Genomic DNA, 20500 nt, shown 5'->3' on the forward strand with positions numbered 1-20500 from the left:
CATGCATGACTCACAGGTTTTGGAAAGTGAAAGTGGGCCGTGTCACTTCTCTGCCCCTAGTTCCGGATTTTTGTCTCTTTGAGCCGAGTCTGGTGACTGTCATTCCCCCTGGGATCAGTGACTCAACTCCAGCAAGGCTGCTCAAAATGTCAGAGATTCCCACTGTGCTGTCTTCAAAACGATGAGGCGTACTGGTGAGGTTTTCAGAGCATGTCATAATTTGATGAGGAGGAGGAAAAGAGAAATCTTTGTGACAGGGAGGCCTTTCTAGAGCTTAGTGATTCGGGCAGTGACTGGGCAAACAGCCATCTGATAAAATGGTTTGCTAGGAAAACTGCTGGTGTGGGTGACTTTAACAATAAAGAGGCGCAGGGATGATAGGTAACAGCACTGAGTGTGCGGGGTACCATGTTCCGCTCCCCATGAGCCACCTCCCTTGAAGCTCCCTTGGGGGTAGATGTGATTACCAGGCTCGGATTTTAAGGTGGGGAAACTGAGCTGCCAAACAGTGACCAAGTGACTGACCTCTGGCAGCTATAGCCGAGGAAGCTGCCCAGCCCCTGAGAGCCGAGTTCCAGGCCCTATGCTGGGAGGAGAGCTTTCATCCGTGCAAGAGACTCCAGCTTCCTTCTGTTAGGAGCAGCCACAGTTGGAAATGCCTTTTTAAATTTTTTATTTAAATTCAAATTCAATTTAGTTAACATACAATGTTACTAGTTTCAGGAGCAGAACAAGGTGATTCATCAGTTGCATAGAACACCCAGGCCTCATCCCATCACGCGCCCTCCTCAGTGCCTGTCACCCCGTTACGCCGTCCCCCACCGCCCGTCCAGAGATCCTGCTTGTTCCCTACACTTAAGTCTCTTATGGTTTTAAAAAATATCATGCACAGTGATCTCAACCTACTGCAGGGACGGATGGACTCTCAGAATATGAAACGTGGTATAATCAAATTTTTAAATCAGGCCTGATATTTTTTAAAGATGTAGGGCCCACCCCGCGGCCCCTGCCCGGAGGCCCAGCGCCCTGCCCGTCTGGCGGCCGAAGCCCGGTGGCCTCACCCCGCTGGTGGCCCCGAGCCCGTCCCGGCCGCCGGCGACTGCGGGCCCAGCCGGTCCGCCCCACTGGGCCGGGCTGCCCCGCCTCCCTGCCTGGCTCCCCGGTCGCTGACCCCAGGGCTCGGGCCGGGCAGGTGCCCTCCTCCAGGGCGGCCCCAGCACCACACGGCCCTCTCCCCCCCGCCCGTCACCGCCACGCCCTGCTCGTCCGTCAGCACAACTGACTCAGCCACTTCTGGACACTCCGGATCCGGATCCGCCGGCCTGCCTTCCGGGTCCTGGGCCTCACCCCCCGCGGGCTCCTGCTACACTTCACCTCACCCCCCCCTCCCAACGCCGCACCTGCACTGCGCGCCCCTCCCACTAACGCCACACCTGGACTGCCCCCTCCCCCTCCTCCCAAGGCCACACCTGCACCGCGCACCCCTCCCCCTCCCCCCAACGCCGCACCTGCACTGTGCCCCCCTCCCCTCCTCCCAACTCCACACCTGCACTGCGCCCCCTACCCCCCTCCCAACGCCACACCTGCACTACGCGCCTCCCCCTCCTCCCAAACGCCACACCTGGACTGCTCCCTCCCCCTCCTCCCAACGCCACACCTGCCCTGCGCACCCCGTCGCCAGGGGCCGCAGCACCTCGGTTCCCCACCAGCCCTCAACACCTTCCAGCTCACCAGGCGGCAGTGACAACAGTGCCGCGATTCCAGTCCTTCATCTTCCCCAAAGTTCTCATCCCCTGACCCCACCGCTGTCACTGCTCCTCGGCCACCTTCTCTTTTCTCTTCCCCTTTTGCCAGCCTGGATTTCCTGGGCCAGCGCCACTGTTGGTCTCATGCGAAACCCTTCACTCTCCTGCTTCTCCGTGCTGCTGCTGTGCCTACCCCTCAAACCCCCAAACTTCCCTGCTCCAACTTTCCACCCCCGCCCTGCCTACAGACTAGCTGCTTTATGTTACCGGACAAAAATCCTACAGCAGTTTGTTTCCCTTTAAATTGATGATTGCAAATGGCCAATACAGTCTCAATATTGCCTGGGGAGCCCGGAACATTTCCTTCCTAAATTCACTTTTCCATCCCAGGTATCCTTTCTCCTCAAACATCTCCCATGGTCACCTCCCCAACCCCAAGCTCTGACTCAGAATGGAAGAAGGGATATCCCTTAGCCTTTCACATGCAAATGCCTTCCTTCCCTTGGGCTGTCCATCTCCTCCCCTCCTACTTCCTCAAGAATTTTGCTTCTGTGGTCTTCCTTGTTTGTCCTGTGCTGTCGATCTCTCCATTTCAACTTTTCAATCCTATCAGCAAGAAATGCACACTCCAATCTGTCCAGTTAAAGGAAAAGTCCTCCCTCAACTCCTCAGATGTCTTCAGCATCAGCTCCATTTCATAGTCTCCTTCATAGCAATACTTATCAAGGGATGTCTGTAAATACGGTCTCCACATCCTGGTTTGTCATTTACGTTTAAAAATGTTTATTTTTGAACATCAAAGTAAGATTCTTACATATTCTAAAAATGTATTTATATATTTTAGATTTTCTTCCCATAGCAGCCTGAAACTCTCAACAAAATCACCTGTGATTCACCTTAAAAACATGCTCGTGAAGCACTTCTCTATTTCTCAATTTCTGACACTTGTATTGGCTCCTCAGTACTGAAATGCCACTGTACTCTACATATAATACCCCTACGCTCACATACGTTTCTGCTTTTCCCACCCTCCCATCGTAGTTATGTCATAGTTTTTGGTTAAACCAGTGTTCAATGGTACGGAAATACTATTCTTAAACAAGATTGTAATGTGCATGACAATAAGTGCATAACTGCATTTTTTTGAACACTTTAATTTTTCTATAGTTATCAGTTGCTTCGATTTTCTAATTATTTTTCTATCTATCACAGATTTGATCTCTACTAGAGCTGTAGAACTTCTTTTAATATATTCAAACATAACAGTATGCTCAGTCCCAATTTCTGTTGGACAAATCCTTCCTGGAATCCTCTATCCTCTGACTCAAAGAAGATCACAGCAGCACAGGGGAGAGATATAATAAAAGATGCCCTAGGGAATCACTGTTACAACCGAATATGCAGCATATCTTAGAAATATGCCTGGCCAAGAAGTCTAAGAAGGTGATAATGAGAGTATGAACAGCAACAGCTTCAGGACAATGGGATCAGAGCACTACTCCTTTTTATAGCCAAAGAAGCTTTTGCACCAGAAAGAAAGAACATTGTTTTCCTGACTTTTTGGTGCATTCTAAATTCTCTGAATCTGTGAAGAATTCTAAATTCTTCAGAATATTAAAAGAAGGACAAGATTTTAGGATAAGTCTGAAAAGAAAGGTAATTTTTATATTCTGTAGCGGAATTCCAGCCACAATTCCCATCAGGATTCTTTATCCCATCAGCTTTAATAAACACATAGAACTCACTGACCTACATTAGAGGTGCCTGTTGAATATGCAATATGAATCTGTGAATCCTCTAAAACCCTTTCTTGTGTCTTAGTAACTCTGGAATTGGTTTAGGAAGTTTAATGTACTTAACAAATTGTTTTTTCCCCTAGAAAATAGGTAATCATTGGGCAGCTGTAATTCAACTTATGGCATATTCTGAATTAATTCAAATAATTTACAATGTTTTATATATAATATATATAAAAATATAAACAAATATAAAAACATATATTAAAAAATACACACACACACACATATTTTTTTTTCCCTGAATTCTATCTGGAATTCCTTATAGTAACACAAATATGGCTTCTTTAAGTTCAGTAAATGTAAGCAAGTTACCACAACTAACCTTTAGTTGTTTTTTTTTTTTTTACTTTGGACGAATGATTATATACTGAATTTACCATTAATATGGCTATTTATTTAGTGAAACCAACCAAAATTTCACATTTTAAGTAAAGAAATGTAGACACAGCAATGGAAAGTATAACTCAATTATTCCCCTTCCCCAATCTTCTTTGTAGATCCAGATTTCCCTTGGAGGGAAGTTCCAAAGGAAGACTAGCCAAAGAGAAATCATTTATTTCACTCAATACCCACATGATGTGGCAATTGGTTTTCAAATATATTTTTGACAAACACAAGTAGGACATCTGGAATTGAGGTAGGGATGATTAGGTCTGGGGAGAAAAGACCAATAAATGGAAATTTCAGAAATCTTTACTGTAGAAACAAGCATTCTAAGAGTAAGTGGTTCTGTCTTTAAAATGAAATTGCTTTTTCAAGTAAGAAAATGCTTATTGAGTTCTACTACAGAACAAATAGATTTTCCATGATGACTCTTGGGCAAAAGTTATAAATCAATTCTTAAGCACTTTTTAAAAAGACCATACAGATGTATATTGTTTAAGCTTATATTGTCATTAGTTCATTGACTGTATCTGAAAAACTTAAAAATGCTCAAAAATACATACTCAAATTTATTTTATATGAGTTATGATGAAAATACCCAAAATTATTTATCCATGAAAAATTTCATCTAAGTGATATGAGACACTTCTTAAAAGTGTCTTCTTAAAAATGGTCATGGATGGTTTTCCTTAGAACTCAGAATGGCAGGAAACCAACAACTGGGAACCACATTTCCTAAAAAGGCACTCCTTGTGACAGACAAGAGAATAATTGCTCCTAAACCACTCTTTTCCATGTTCAATGACATGGCTTTTCTACTCTGCTCTAGACGTAGTACTAAGACCCACCGCAAGAGTCTATGTCATAACCTGCATTGACAATTATCAATAAATAAGGAAAAACAAAAAGTCAATTAACAGTAAACTGACACAACAACCTTCATATTGCATGGATTTAGTAGGAACTAACATGCTTTTGATTTTGAGAAGCAGGGCTCTACAACTGTAAGACATTACCCCTAGTGAGAAGATCCCTTTGTTTGTACCTTGAGTCATGGCCCATTTTTACTTCTGGCTAAAATCTCATCTCTCTTCTTTGGCTTTTGGGACCCTGACCTTGTGAAGCCATTTCAACTGTACTAGAAAGCTGACTACAGCACCCGCAGCTCTCAGGGATGAAGGCTCAGGGATTCCCGGTATCTGTGATGACACTTGAAGTAATTTGGGGGATACAGAGAACAGAGGTTGAAGCAAATGAACCACTGGAACAGAGAACCCTTGGACAAGAGGAAAATGAACCGTTGGACAAGAATGATGAGGATGCAATAGGTGGTTCGGGAAGCAGTGCCCTTGAGAAGGCAGGAGAGATGCTCTTGACCACAGGTAGATACCTGGTTTTCATAAAGAAGAGGTTTCTTCTTAAGAAAAAGTCCATGGTTCTCAGCCCAGATTCCTTTTTTTTTTTTTTTTTCAAGTTTTTGTTTATTTATCTAAGAGAGAGAATGAGAGAAAGAGAGAGCACAAGCAGGGGGCCGGGGTGGTGGCGGGGACAGGGACGACAGGCAGAGGCAGAGGGAGAAGCAGACTCCCCACGGAGCAGGAGCCCGACTGAGGGCTCTATACTGGGACCCTGAGGTCATGACCTGAGCTGGAGGCAGATGCTTCACTGACCAAGCCCCCCAGGAACCCTCTCAGCCCAGTTTCTTAATCGGTCTAGAGTGGGTCTAGGCAACAGTATTTTTTAAAAAGCTCTCCAGATGACTTTAATGTGTGCTCAGATGTGAGAAGTACTGGAAAATGAAGAACAAAGCAAAAATACAGAAGATGGGATAGAAAGTGAAAAGTCCATCCTCTGGGTAAACTAAGAGATGGAGTACTCATCTCTTCACACAAGACCTGAGTGTAGGGTTTGAAGAGAGTAGGGATATTTGAAAGGGTGGAGTTTATAAATGAAACATAACTGTAACCAGAAAGAACCTCTGAATGACTTAAAACATACTAGAGTGTGTGAAAGTTGGAGAACAGCCCCTTATTGTTGAGGAAGGATAATTAAATGTGTAAGCATCTTAGATCTCATAAGCTTATGCGGGATGTCTTCATATTAGTTATGCCCAAAATATTTGTTGATTGCACTTGCAGATTTTGACTGATTTTGAATAAAGTTATTATCAAAATACTATATGTTTTTTCAAAATATATTCATGTTAATTTATTTTGTTTGGTTGTTGGTGTGCAAGGGGGAGGGGAGTGGGATTGTGTGACTAATTTCCCGCATTTCCCCAACATGGATATAGAGAAGATAATTAGTGTTGCCCTAGACCAAGTGCGATAATAATGCTTCTTGCACAAATGCGTACCAGGACAACATAAGAAAAAAGTTATTCAACCTTGGAATTTACTTTTTTTTTTTTTTAAACCAGAATAGAGGTTTGCACACTATATATAGCCCATTTCCTTAAAAGGGAAATTCTTGTGTTTCTCCTAGGACCCAGAAGTTCTATGTATCAAGCTTTTAAATTTTGATTCAGCTTCCCTTTCAGTTTTCAAAACTGTGCCATGTGTATTGTAATTTTGTACGTCTGACAATCTCATAACAAGATTTGAACACAGCAGCTGTTTACCATATCATGCTAATTGAGTGCGATTCCCATCATTGTCAATTTGACTCTTTTACTTCCCAATCACTTAACCACAAATAAGAGAGAGAGACAGAGAGACACAGGCAGACTCTAGGGAATGTGGTATCTGTATATTACTAATTGATGAGTCTCAACTAAAAACACCTTTTGGAGTAAAGATTAGAAGCTACAGTATTTGACATACTAAAGGTTGATGCCCAGGTGCGTTTGATTTCAAGCTTGTAGGGGAGCCACACGGTACAGTGAGATCACGCTAGGCCTAGAGGTACAGGTGGAGCTTTGCCCCTGGTTCCACTAACCACTAACCACTAAAACTGAATCTTTTACATCTCAGTTTCTTTATACGCAAAATGGAAAGGAAGACATCCTTCCTCCCAGGGTTGTTAACAGGATGAATGGAATAATATATGCAAAATATATTTTAATGTGAATTAACTTCAACTTAATTTTCTATTCAGAAATGCATTATATTTGCATATCGAGCTTCCCGAAAACAAAGCGTAAGAATACACAGGGTGATTAGGAAGTAGAAATGAAGATACCAGCATAATGAGAGCGCCACAGGTACACAAGGGTGAAGCACCGAAACTTCAAGGTCGTGGTTTAATAGTTTATTAAAGTTCTATAATTCTTATCTTCATAAACATCAGCACTACATATTATTATGTATAAACAATCAACGTAAGCCTTTATTTAAAATACAACTGACGAATACACTTCTGAACCTCGAAGAGAGGTTCTTTTCTTTCTCTCGTGTTGATGCTGGTGCCATGAAATTATAAGAAACATATGAGAGAAATTATAGTAAAAAATGTGAGAATTTTTTTCCTGCCTCACCATCACATATGTTGAGCCCCAGACACAATTATCCTTTTAGAATGTATTACAGATGCAGCGCTCGGCAAATGGGTGCAAGATGTTTGTTCAGATAGAAACTTGCAGGCCAATGCGAGGGGAAGCTGGCAAAAGCTTTTAGCAGGCAATGTTTCTTGTAGGTTGCCAACCCAGATCATTTTTTTTCCCTGAGAGTTTTGGCAGCTGTCTTCCATCTCTTCAGATTGCACTTATAATTGGTTGTTTCCATGGCAACACAGAATTTAAACCATAGTCTTCTTTATTAACTAGCTATAAAATGAAGGTGTGCTCTAAGCAAAATGGGCTTTGGGGGGTAACAGCAATTGGGATAAAATCTACCACACTTTTCTGTATGACGTTAATTCTGCAGCCAAGAGTAGTGCGCTCACGATGTGCTGACCCGCGTTGGTGGGCGTCTACCCCGGCTTCTTCCTGTAATGCTGCACTTAATGAAGGGCTCTGGATTCAGATTTATAGAGTTGTTTACTTATCACCCCATCCTATTATTATTATGATTATTATTACTAATAATTACTACTACTAATAATAATACAAGAAGAAAACTTTGGCTCATGTTCTAAATGAAGGAAACTCACAATATACCGCAGGTGTCTATTTTTAATCCTGAGAAATAATAGAAACTGAAATCTGCCTCACGCTGTATTAGTTAAACACCCAGTAATTTCTGGTGTATCTGCCCATCCAGAACCTCTGGTGTCTCCCAGTAAATATCCAACACAAATGGAATACAGGACACCAGGATGTTCTGATGGCACAACTGCAATGAGGTTGCTTTGACAAGCTTTAACGACATATGAAAAGACTGCGATTGTTGTTTTTATTTATCCAAAAGTGTGGGCAGTAGACAGGTCTGACCCAGACTGCCGTGCCTCACTGAAGTTGTGAGTTAGCTGAGACAAATGTGGAATCGCTGTTTTGTGTGTGAAATTTGTAGTGTTTCCTATCAAATAATGTGAATCACAGACAGACATCCCGCACCTGAAATCCATCCTAATCTCCATCCCATCCCATCCCTAAAGAATGGAGACTTCCAAGATGAGGAGCTAATGAATAATGAGTATCACAGATAAGGTCAAGGATCAAAAGTATACTTTGTGTTGGGAGGATGCAAAGAGTGGGGAAAATTAGTGGGAAGGCACATTCCCCACATGGTGTGTGAGGACGGTATCTGAGGCTGGGGGTGGGAGAAGATGGAGAAGAATGGAGGAAGGGCAGCTAGTACCTTCAAGAAACATGATTGTTGTCAACAGTGCATGGCGGGCGCCTGAGTGGCACAGTTGGTTGAGTGTCCAACTCTTGGTTTCAGCTCAGGTCATGATCTCAGGGTCCTGGGATGGGACCGCCACAGTTGGGCCCACACAGTCTGCTTGGGATTCCCTCTACCTCTGTCCCCAATAAATAAATAAATGTTTTAAAAATACACAACATAAAAAATGTATGTAACAAATGACACAAGCAAATCACAAGCAAAAAAAAAAAGAAAAGCAATTTAGAACATTTTTGTGCAATTTGACTAATAATCACTATATTTTTACCTATTTTGCTTGCCCAAAGGTTGACGTGTGCACCCTTTACATTGTTCAATGCACAAATATTCCACTTTCCTTTAGTTGTTTGATATTTATGCAGTGGTCAGTGAGAATATCTTCTTTGTAGGTATAATTATTTGAAAATCATATCAAACCATGTTTCCATATTTTCTGCCTGGCAACCGATCAGGGGCTGTGCCTGTCCAACCGCCTCTGTTCACATTACATTTTCTCACTAGGTTCCCTTCACAGATCTAACTTCTTCTCACCTACTTCAGAATTTCCAGAAAACACAGTGAAACTGGCCCAGAGCCCCTGGTATCCCTAAGGTCAAGAGAAGCAACAGAACGCTAGCGTGCAGGGTGCGTCAGGACCACGGACAACTGCAGACACACACACACACCCCCACCTCCACATTCAACAGTCAGGATCTGAAAGGGCCAGGAAAGATTACTTGGTAATCAGTCAGGGCTTGTTGTTAAATTTTTATTATTTTTTAGGCTGTCAAAGTCCTCCCTACCACCAGGTTAACATCATTTCACTCAAGTGTCAACCCCATAGAAAAACAGTGACCTGGTTAAACTTATTAGGCTTCACCAGAAATCTAGATTCCATGTTCTGGTGGGGACACGACAAAGTCAGAGATGGAATTCACAGAGGTGAAAAAAGATTCTGACGCCCAGGTTCAGACAGCTAGGTGAACTGGGAATTAGGAAGAGAGGGGTCGGGGGGGGGCAGTAAAATCTTAAATAGAAACCATACCTGGGTCTACATATGCAGTAGGTTCACTAACCTCCCCCCAGAAATGTCCATGTCCTCATCCCCGGAACCTGTGATTAGGCCACTTTATATGGTAAGTGGAATGTGCGGGTTAAATTAAGGATATTAAGATGATGGCACTACCCTGGGCTACCTGGCTGGGCCCACTGTAACCACAAGGGTCCTCATAGGAGGGGGGCAGGAAGGTCAGAATTGGTAGGAGCTATGATGACAGAGAGAGGAAGGGAACATAAGTCAAGGATACAGGTGGTCTCTAGAAGCTGAAAAAAAATCAAGGAGATGTTCTCTCCTTGGAGCTTCAGGAGGATACAGCCCTGCCAACACCTTGACTTAGACTTCTGACTTCCAGATCTCTAAGACTTGTATTTCTTAAAACCATTAAATTTGTGGTAATTTGCTACAGCAGCAAGAAGTTGAAACCAAAAGCCAAGAAACAAAACTAATACAACACACACAAGAAAAATCCATATGCAAAGAGAAGGAAAGGAAATCAAACAGCGTGGGAATACTTTCGAGTGGAAGGACTTCTGTATTGTTGCCTTCTTCTGCCCATTTCCTCAAATTGACTGTGATATCCAATAAGCACGTCCTTCCTTCACTCATCCATTTTTTTCCCAAGTAGACTAGACGACATCGAACCATATAAGCCACCCATGTCATTTATACCGTCCCCTTCTGCTGTGTAATAAACAATGGCAATCAGGATGGAATTCAGTAGGTTGTACTTTAGGCCACTGATAATTTCTTTCCCTTTTTTTTTTTAAGATTTTATTTTATTCATGAGAGACACAGAGAGAGAGAGAGAGGCAGGGACACAGACAGAGGGAGAAGCAGGCTCCATGCAGGGAGCCTGACGCGGGACTCGATCTCAGGTCTCCAGGATCACACCCTGGGCTGAAGGTGGTGCTAAACCGCTGAGCCACCCAAGGATCCCCAATTTCTTTCAACATTAAAAATTCTCCTGAGTCTTGAACAAAATGTGCTCAAAGCAAAATATTTAAAGTGAAGCCCAATTCTGTAAGGTCGGATGTAAATGGTGAGTGTGATGCAAATAGAAGAACACTTTTTAAAGAACTGATCTGGCTGTTTCTCTCTGTTTTAATGTCAAGTATTTTTAGAAAGCATTTAGACCTCAAAAAGAAGGGTCACACTATTTTCATAGCTCTTGGTCACTACAGAGGCCTTCAAAGCATTGAAGAGGCACTAAGAGAATATATGTCAAGCCAGAGAAAGAATCAATATGGAAGCAAGAAGGGGAATAATGAAGGGTATCTGGGGGCCGGAAGAGAGTGGTGAATACAGGATTGGCGGGAACTGGCTCTTTCCTCCACTAATTCCAATCATTTATTGAGTCTGGCTAACCACAGAGCTACAGTCTTATGCCAACATGTTTTTAAATTCATGCAATCACACCACGAAGAGGGTATTATTATTCTCATTTTAATAAACTTAGAGATCTAAGTAACTGGCCCGAGTTGACATGGCTTGAGTGGCTGAGCCAGGGGGTCTGTCTAATTTAACAATATCTGACTCCAAAGCCATGCTTTTTCAATCATGCCTTTTGGTGATGAGTGTCCATAAAGCCTTTTAGTTTAACTCCTTGTCTTCCATGCCCCGGAAAGATAGTTCGGGTTGTTTCCTTGCCAAGGGAGCAGGATTTTCCCTGAAGGTGGGCCATGGTTCAGCAGCCTTATAAAAGCACCAGCCCCCTTTCTCACGGACGCACCGAGCATTCCACGGCTCAGCCTCCAGAAATATGAGCAACACTCTGACCTGTAAACCTGCACACATAACATCTCCCTTGGGTTTAACTACCCCGTGCCAATAAATGGAGAAGAGGAAGTGGAAACTGCTAGGAAAATAGGGAGTATGGAGAATGTGCACTGCTACTGCTCCTATGATTCTGATGCATAATTTACCAACTTATGAGACTTTTAGTTCATTTATGGATAGTTTCTTTTTTTAAGATTAGTTCATCCATTGACTTCCCTCTATTAGTCTAGATAACTGTGGGTCTGGAATGAGGGAGGGGCTGCAAATATTTTTGAAAAATAATAAGCCTAGACCCCTCCTTCGTGTTGACCTACATTGCTGGGGCACCCAGCCTCTTCAGGCACAGCTGGCCTGGAATCCAGACCTCCCAACTCCCAGTCCGGGCTTCCCCCACGTGCAGCATTCTGATATCTGCTCTTCTCTCAGACGGCTTTAGAAACCCTAACGTCCTGCTGGTCCCGCTCAGATTTCTGATACACATCCCCAGTGTAACCCCAACTCCGTAAGTCCACACCCAATGAGGCAACATCACAGTAAAGAGGTGCTGTACGCTATTTTTCTAATGAAAAAGAAAAATGAAAACTACAGTCAAACTACAAATATTCAGAACTGTGTTCCTCCACAGCATTCAGTCATTTCACTCCCGTTTCAGGGAGAGCAAGGCTAGATTTAGCAGAGCGTGGACAGTAAAAATGCAAATAAGAGATACTCTTGAGGGAAAAGTTCCCCGTGATGAAAAGGTGGAAGCCGGTGTCACACGGCAGAGCAGACCAGCGCGGCGCCAGGGAGCCGAAGGCCACCGAGGACCAGCTCCGGGCCCTCGGGCTGGTGGCTCAGTTCTCGCTGTGTCGGAGTCATAACTACAGATCATACAGAAGGACGCCACTTCTGACCGTGCCGCAGGCACCTGGGATAAAAAAACTGGACCGGAGGTGCAGGCACTTCTCTGTACACCTTACCTGCTGAGCTGCAGGGAAACAAAGCCAAGCATTGAGGAGACCCGGAGTCTCGTCTTGGTGCAAGTGCCCTCACCTGGCAACTCTGGGCAAGTTTCCTAATCTAGTGCCACACGTGGTGCACACGAATCACCATGCAGAGGCCTGCAGTGTGGTGGCAAAGGCAGGAAGCGTGGGGCTAGGCCCACGGAGATTGCGATCACAGATTCACTCACGTGTGTGTGACTGTGGGGAAGTCAGTTCATCTCCGTAAGCCTCAGTTTCCCAATCTGTATAATGGGTAGGATGAGAGTAATGCCTCCACCAAGGCAACGATTGTGAAGGTAAAATGAAATAGTTCACGTACAACTTGCAGATAAGCCACAAACGTTTTCAGCTTCAGATAGCAAAAACACAAGAGTGGCTTAAACTAGCAAGCGTTTCTTTTCCTCCCGTATCAACAACTCTGAAGGCAGGAGGCTGCTGGCAGGCCTATCACCTTGGTGCTGGCATCTCGGCAGCTTTCCTGGCCTCTGCCTCTTGGTCACCAGTCAGCTGTCAGAATTCCATACGTCATCGCCGTATTCGGATGGGTAAAATGGGGGAGAAGGGAGGAATCAGATGTTTGTTCCTTTTATGAGGAACGCAAAGTTTTCCTAGAAATACGTCCTGCATCCTTTCATGTTATCTTATTGGCCAGAACTGATTCACCTGGGCTACCCCTGCTGCAAGGGAGATGGGGTGTCAGGGACCGTGGTGAACCATCCTCAGGCTGCGCACGTGTGGCCCTGAACAAAATCAGGGCCAACAGACACTAGGAGATGGCCGACAGGCTACAGGCTACCACCTGGCACCTGGCAGCTGATCGTAAATATTACCTTTTCACCAATAAACTGAATCAACCCGTTCAGGTCTAATAGTCTGTGATTCCATACGGCTTGTTAAATTACAATCAGAAATCAATACTATAGTTAAAATTCTCTAAACTGGCCTATGTAAAGATAAACATGACAGTGAAAAATCTCACTCATGGAAGATTTCTAAGTCTTCTGAGATTATTTCAGATTTATAAACAAGTTGCAAGATTAGCACACGGTGTTTGATACACCCTTCGCTCTGCTTCCCCAGACTTTAACATAGGACCTTAGCCAGATGACCCAACCCTGGAAACCAGCACTAACACAGTGCTACCAGCCACGGCTCCTTAGCCTCCTCCAACCTGGGTTTGAAATATTTTTAAAGCTAGACATTTTTACTATTTTGATGTAGTGACAACAGAGCTATTTGTTTCGAGGTCTTCTGAATGAGCCGTATCAAATTTTAAAATCACACTGTTACGTGGCACCCGGAGGATTAAATGTTTGATTTGCTATTGTTAATTTGCTTAATTTTCTTTTACATCAAGAATAAGAATACATTTCAGAATCAAAAGCATAGACGACCCAGCTCCAGATGACTATGGCAGGGATTAACGGGGGGTTTTGCCTCTTGCTCCGGCTAATGCTAAACTTCTGCCCTGGAGCATCTTCCTGCCCATGACATGTACATTCATCATACCGTAGTGGGTCGATGTTGAAGGTCCAGATGGATGCATTCGAGATGCATGCTCAAACAGTGAGAATTAGCTCCGTAGACCAGCATCGTTCATTACAGAACTCCAATACAGAGTGCCTGGTGGTCCCTGGAGCGGCAGGACCTCGCCTGCCCCCGTGAGGTGGCCGCTGTCGGCAGAGCTGTGAGCCAGAGGCCATGTGGCAAGGCAGCAGGAGGTGCAGCCAGGGCTCCCGTGCAGCCTCCCGGCCTCTGCCTTGCTGCCCGCCTGTTCACGGAACAAGAATGATTTATGACCTTGGCAAACAGATGCGGGTAGTACGCCAATATTTTGGATCAATACCTGGGTGCCTTTCCTTAAACGATGTGTCCTTTTGACTCTTGCACTGTTCCCCGTTTTGATAAATTGAGACTTGCCTGCCCTGAAACAGGAGTCGAACGAAACAAATGGCCCAGATTTCTGGGCTTTGGTGTATATTCACATTTCTTTGTTCAGTGCACACCATCTCCTCCAGTTGACGTTCCGTAGACTGCCCCAGTGACGGTGCCCGGGGCCGGGGGTATGAGTCAGGGCAGAAGGGAGTCAGTCTCTGGACCCAGGACTAGCAGAGGAACGCGACATGCTGTGAGTGACCCTGCTGCCCTGGTTACCGCTGACCACAAGAGCTCAGCAGAGGACAGCTGACCCTCGTTCAAAATTCTAAATGTAGGTGGTCTCCTCTGGGTACCGTGGGTGTGCTGCGGTGGATTTCTGTTCGGAGGGTAGGAATGAGCACATTTGTGACAATTTACTCTTTAAGCAAATGTTAGGTACTTGCTCTTAGAGTTCTCACCATCCTCACAGTAGGAGGGGTCAAAACACCTGAGACAAGGACAGCATAGCTTCAAGGTACTCATGTCCTCCTCTACCGGTGGGAGAACAGAACGACAGGCTTCTGACTCGGACACGGGTAACACGGTGACTTGTTAACCAAAGCAGTGGGGCATTTTGAATCTTTCAAATGGGATTATTAGGAAGTTGAAGGAAATTGAAGAGGTAGAAAGGAGACAATTGTTCTCATGGCAAACAGGACAACAAGTAGAAAAGCAGATGAATGTGCCAGCATTTCGTGCCATGTGTACCTTTCATAGACTACTATTCCTATTAATTCCTAATAAAAAATATAATATTAAATTCCTGATAATAATAATAATAGGAATAATTCCTTTCATAGATTAAAAACAATCATGTTGTGAGTCCCCAGTTTATTCAAATACAATCTGTGTCGATGCTTCTCTTTGTGACATCTACTCTTGTCATGAGATATTTATCTTTGTGCTGCATAATATCGGAGCTTGATCATTACACATGACCAGTGGAATAATGTTGAAAATGATGGCTGAAAGTGACAGTGAACGAATTAGCGAACACACGCAGGAAGGAATGAGCATACAGATTCTCTAGGAAATGATATACGTAATTTTTCTATTAACACATGTATATTAGATATTTATATTTCACACTTTTTACATGTGAACCTTCTCCAAAGTTTTCCCCCTGGTCTTTATATACAGGCTTGCTGGTGTTACGGCCTCAGTGTCTGCTTATCCTGAGAGCGTCTCCGTGCTTTCAGAACCGAGTCACAGGGAAGTATGTGCTAGACACCATGCAGCGCCAGGTTACGGGGACATTGTATAGAGCTGTGGCCTTTCACACGCTGGGAGGGCTGCGCTTCCTGGATGGGGATCCAAACCTCAATGGGCAAGTCTGTGTCCAATCTTAGTTGGGATCCACTCTGTGGATCTTATCCTTTGAGTAAAACAGCATTAAATTGCTTCAAAGTAGAAGATGCTCTTTTAAAGGACAATTACAGATTTTAAAATCAGAGTTGTCTACCACTGGAGTGAAGGGAGAAGTGCGGCTGTCCAGGGGAATACTGACCTCTTCTCACACTGTCCTCTGTCGTGGCAGAAGGGAGGGGGGCTTACAGGGTACGGAGCTTATTGGTGTCTAGCACTTCAATTCTCTTCCCTTCCATTTCTTGCATTTGATGAAGGTAGAGGAAATTTTAAAAATCAAATTTGAGGCAAATACCTTGATAGTAAAGTCATTAATCCCCTTTTCTCTTTGGGAAGAGCAAATACATTCGTAAAGAAGGCTCCATCTGAGATACTGAGAGGCAAGTTTGAAATAGGAACAATTAAAAAAAACTAAATGAATCCAACAGGAAGAACTTTGAGTCAAAATTCTATCACGTGGGCAGCCCAGGTGGCTCAGTGGTTTAGTGCCGCCTTTTGGGCTGGGGCCTGATCCTGGAGTCTTGGGATTGAGTCCCACGTCGGGCTCCCTGCATGGAGCCTGCTTCTCCCTCTGCCTGTGTCTCTGCCTCTCTCTGTGTCTCTCATGAATAAATAAATAAAGATCTTTTAAAAAAAAGTCTATCATGTGTATGTGATACTGAAAACAGAAACTCAAACGTAGCCTTTGAAATATCAGGCTGCTGTCTCCTCCTTTCCGTTGCCCCTCGGCCCGGTGGCCCTGAAGCTAGCCTAACGGGTGGCAGCAGGCCAGGTCTGGAGAGCCAATCAGGCCGTGAGCATTTACTGAGCGCCTACCCTAAGTACGACTCCTGCTCCAGGGTATCAAAAGGCGGACACTTCCCAGTTCTCAAGTGTCTGGGTGAGCAGGGGGGAGGCCGACAGGCCCAGAGACTTACTGTAACTCAGTGAGGCAGACGCGTCCGTACCTGAACCCCTGCTGGGAACACGGAGCAGAGGGCACACTCTGCCTCAGAGATGGGTGAGAGGTGGGAGGCAGGAGGCCCTCCAGGCCCGGGGGCCGGGAGGGCCAGCGTCAGAGGGTCAGCAGGCGCGGGAACGAGGTAAGAGGCAACATGGCACTTGCAGAGAACTGGCGATTTGATGGCGCTGGAATACGCCTGTAGACAAACCAGGAGGGGTGGGTTCGGGTCCCCGGCTGGGAGCTCTGAAGACCATGGTAAGGAACCTGGACAGACTCCTAACCAGGATGTGAGCTGTTCTAGAAGTGGTCCCGGGAGAGCGCCTGGACCGGGAAGAGGAGGGAGGGAGGGAGTGCAAGAGACACATCTAAGAAGTAATGGGTCAGATGGTTGATAATTACGGGATTAGTTTGAGATTCCTGCAGGTGACCCAGGCGGACACGCCCAGCAGCCAGGAGGCTTTACATGTGTAAGAGTCAGGGAAGGGTCTGCAATTTGCACACAGTTGGGGTCACATTTGGTCAGAGGAGGTGCAGAACCCCTGGTCTCAGAGCTTGGATCTCCTTTCGTCATTCCTCACACCCCAAAGAAGCAAACACACGCCTCCTTAGCCTACGTCATCATTTCCTCTCTACAAAGGAGGATCTGATGTCACAACACAACGGTCAGGCCTGACCAGTTGTGACACGTGTCTGGGTCCTTGGTGACTACATTAATCATAATGCAGACGGGGTTGTTTGACTCGGATTCTTTCTTTGATGCGTTAGACAGACGGGCGGGGTTACAGCCGGGGTACTGGGGAAGAATTTGTGGTGCTTGCCATGGGGGTGTCACACCCGTGACCAGCACCCACGATGCACAGCTCAGTGGCAAGATCACGGAAGCTGGGAACCGCTGCTCCGGTCCTAGCTTTCAGGTCCCATTTGGCCCACCACCTGTTCTACAGGCCTCCTCGGTGCTCAGAAGGCCTTTTACAGATGGACATTTGCAAAAAAACATTTGGTGACAGGGAACTATTATCTTCCTGCAAAAAGACTTTCATCCTTCTCATTCGGACTTCTGTGCTATAACTCAGTATTATATTTTGAAATCTGCCATTAAAGCTTTTGTAGAAATTTGTCTTTGCATAATATTTTCAATTTGTCCCCTGGCCTCCAAAGCTTAAAATAGTCATGACCTGGACCCTTAGACAAAGAGGCTGCCAAGTACTACTAGATCACGGGGAGACAGCCAAGCCCAGGGGGCACTCACGCTGTGCCCAGCCCCTGCTACGGCTGACGCTCTCCGTCTCACACTCGGAGCTCACAGACCCTGTGGGGTGAATGCTGTCGTCGTCTCCCCATCATGGGTGAGGACCCTGAAGCCGGCCCAGCCCACACATAGGCAATGACAGGGCTGGGACTTGCAATCGGTTGGCCCGCTCTGAGGGTCCACACGCGTCCCTCACTCTGTCCTGCGCGAGCCCGAGGCCCCTGCTCCCATCGCTCCTCCCCACGGGCATGTACTGTGACCTGACATTCCTGCCGGCTCTGTCCTGCTCCTTCCACACTTCTGCACGTTCCTGGGCTGGTACCGTGCTTGTCTGTTGGCCACAAGCGGCCTCTCAATCTCAGGTATGAGGAATGATGAGAGAACACGTTTCTACACTTATATTTCCAGCTGCTCTAGTTGGGATGCCTGAGAATAATGACAGTGTCTCGTGGTCTAAGAGAAAGAACAGTCCCAGTCCAGGTCACAGCTTTGCACTTCACATGTGCAGAGTGTGAACAGGCTGTCACCTCCTGCGTCCATCAAGCACTTTCCAGCAGTATACTGATACTCAGCCTTTGGTCTAAAAGTGTCGTTAATGAGGATTGAACCAAACTTTATGTGTATTATTTTCAAAGTGACTCACATACCTTCCCCAGAAAGAAACCTATGGAAGCCAGGATGCAATAATGCGCTCAGGTACAGAACCTATGTGATAAAAGGACACGATGACCATCGTTTTTGTTTTATTTTTAGGATTTCATTGATTTATCTTGGAGAGAGAGAGCGTGTGAGCGTGCACATGTGTGCATATACACCCACGCAATGTGGGAGCACAGGGGGTACAGGAGAGGGAAGAGGAGGGACAAGCAGACTCATGGGGCTTGATCTCATGACTCTGAGATCATGATCCAAGCCACAGTCAAGAGGCTCAACTGACTGAGCCACCAGGGGCCCTGCCATGGTTTTCTTCTGACCGACGGAATTCCTATGGGACTGAACACCAATGGCATCGGATCTAGGCCCATGAAGAGACTTCAGTGACCTACAATGCCCTGGAACACCGTAGACGCTAATATACTTTGATGCAAAAAAGAGGTCCAAAGTGGTGGCCTGTTCGTCCTTATATTCCAGAAAATTCAATAACTCAATTGACGTAAATTGTCAGTCATACCTAATGTAACGCATGCCTGCGACCCTGACCACCGCATATGCGTCAGTTCGTTGCTAATGAGGTCGTTGATGACCGTTCTGGGGCTGAGCTACGCGGACGAGGTGCTGGCGGCGCCACGTGGTCTGCGGACGGCGAGCACGACGGCTCCCGCTCTCGCCCGGGGCGGTCGTGTGCTTGCGGCAGCAGCTACCGGCTTCCCGTCTTAAGTCCGCGACGGACTAGGAGGAGGAGGGGCTGCAGCCCGCGGCTCGGTGAGGACAATGAAGTGCACCTGGCAGCGGGACTCGGGGCGGACAGAAAACGAAGGAGCTTCCATTCAAACGGGAGCGCTGAGAAGTCAGGGTAGTTCTGGAGCAGTTAAGGCGGCAAAAAGCTTCAAATGTCTGGAAGGCCGCGCAGGACGTCACTGTACAGTCACGAGGCAGCGGCGAGGTTCGCAGCCGGCGTGAGGCGCGGAGCCTCCAGCCCTGTCGGGGGCCGGTGCCCGCGAAGACGCTGCGTCGGGCGCGTCGGCTACGCTCAGTCAGGACGTGACGTCAGGAGGCGTCCTCCCGGCGTCCTGGAAACTCCCAGCCGGACTGCGCTTCGCTCCCGGGGCAGGGCGCCCGCCGCCTCACGCGACTGCCTCAGTGAGCCTGCAGAGCGACTGTAGGCGGGAGGGATTCCTTTCCAAGATTCACTCATTCACTCATCCATTCATTCATGATAGAGAGAGAGAGAGGGGGGCAGGGACACAGGCGGAGGGACAAGCAGGCTCCATTGCGGGGCTTAGCGCCTGCCTTTGGCCCAGGGCGCGATCCTGGAGTTCACCCGGCACGCGGGGAGCGGGGCCCGCCCGTCGGGGGCGAGGGACGTCAGCGGGGACCGGGGCCCGCCCGTCGGGGGCGAGGGACGTCAGCGGGGAGCGGGGCCCGCCCGTCGGGGGCGAGGGACGTCAGCGGGGAGCGGGGCCCGCCCGTCGGGGGCGAGTGACGTCAGCGGGGACCGGGCCCGCCCGTCGGGGGCGAGTGACGTCAGCGGGGACCGGGGCCCGCCCGTCGGGGGCGAGTGACGTCAGCGGTGACCGGGCCCGCCCGTCGGGGGCGAGGGACGTCAGCAGGGAGCGGGCCCGCCCGTCGGGGGCGAGTGACGTCAGCGGTGACCGGGCCCGCCCGTCGGGGGCGAGGGACGTCAGCGGGGAGCGGGGCCCGCCCGTCGGGGGCGAGTGACGTCAGCGGGGAGCGGGGCCCGCCCGTCGGGGGCGAGTGACGTCAGCGGTGACCGGGCCCGCCCGTCGGGGGCGAGTGACGTCAGCGGGGACCGGGGCCCGCCCGTCGGGGGCGAGTGACGTCAGCGGTGACCGGGCCCG

General features: G+C 47.0%; 1 protein-coding gene across 3 annotated transcripts in view; it reads right to left on the reverse strand.

Moving 5' to 3' along the window:
* The window catches only part of FBXL7 (F-box and leucine rich repeat protein 7), a 352352-nt gene that overhangs the window by 116586 nt on the left and 215266 nt on the right, over positions 1–20500 (reverse strand). The gene's annotated exons all lie outside the window — the stretch shown is intronic.

This window comes from Canis aureus, chromosome 4 (assembly GCF_053574225.1).
Source record: "Canis aureus isolate CA01 chromosome 4, VMU_Caureus_v.1.0, whole genome shotgun sequence".
NCBI lineage: Eukaryota > Metazoa > Chordata > Mammalia > Carnivora > Canidae > Canis > Canis aureus.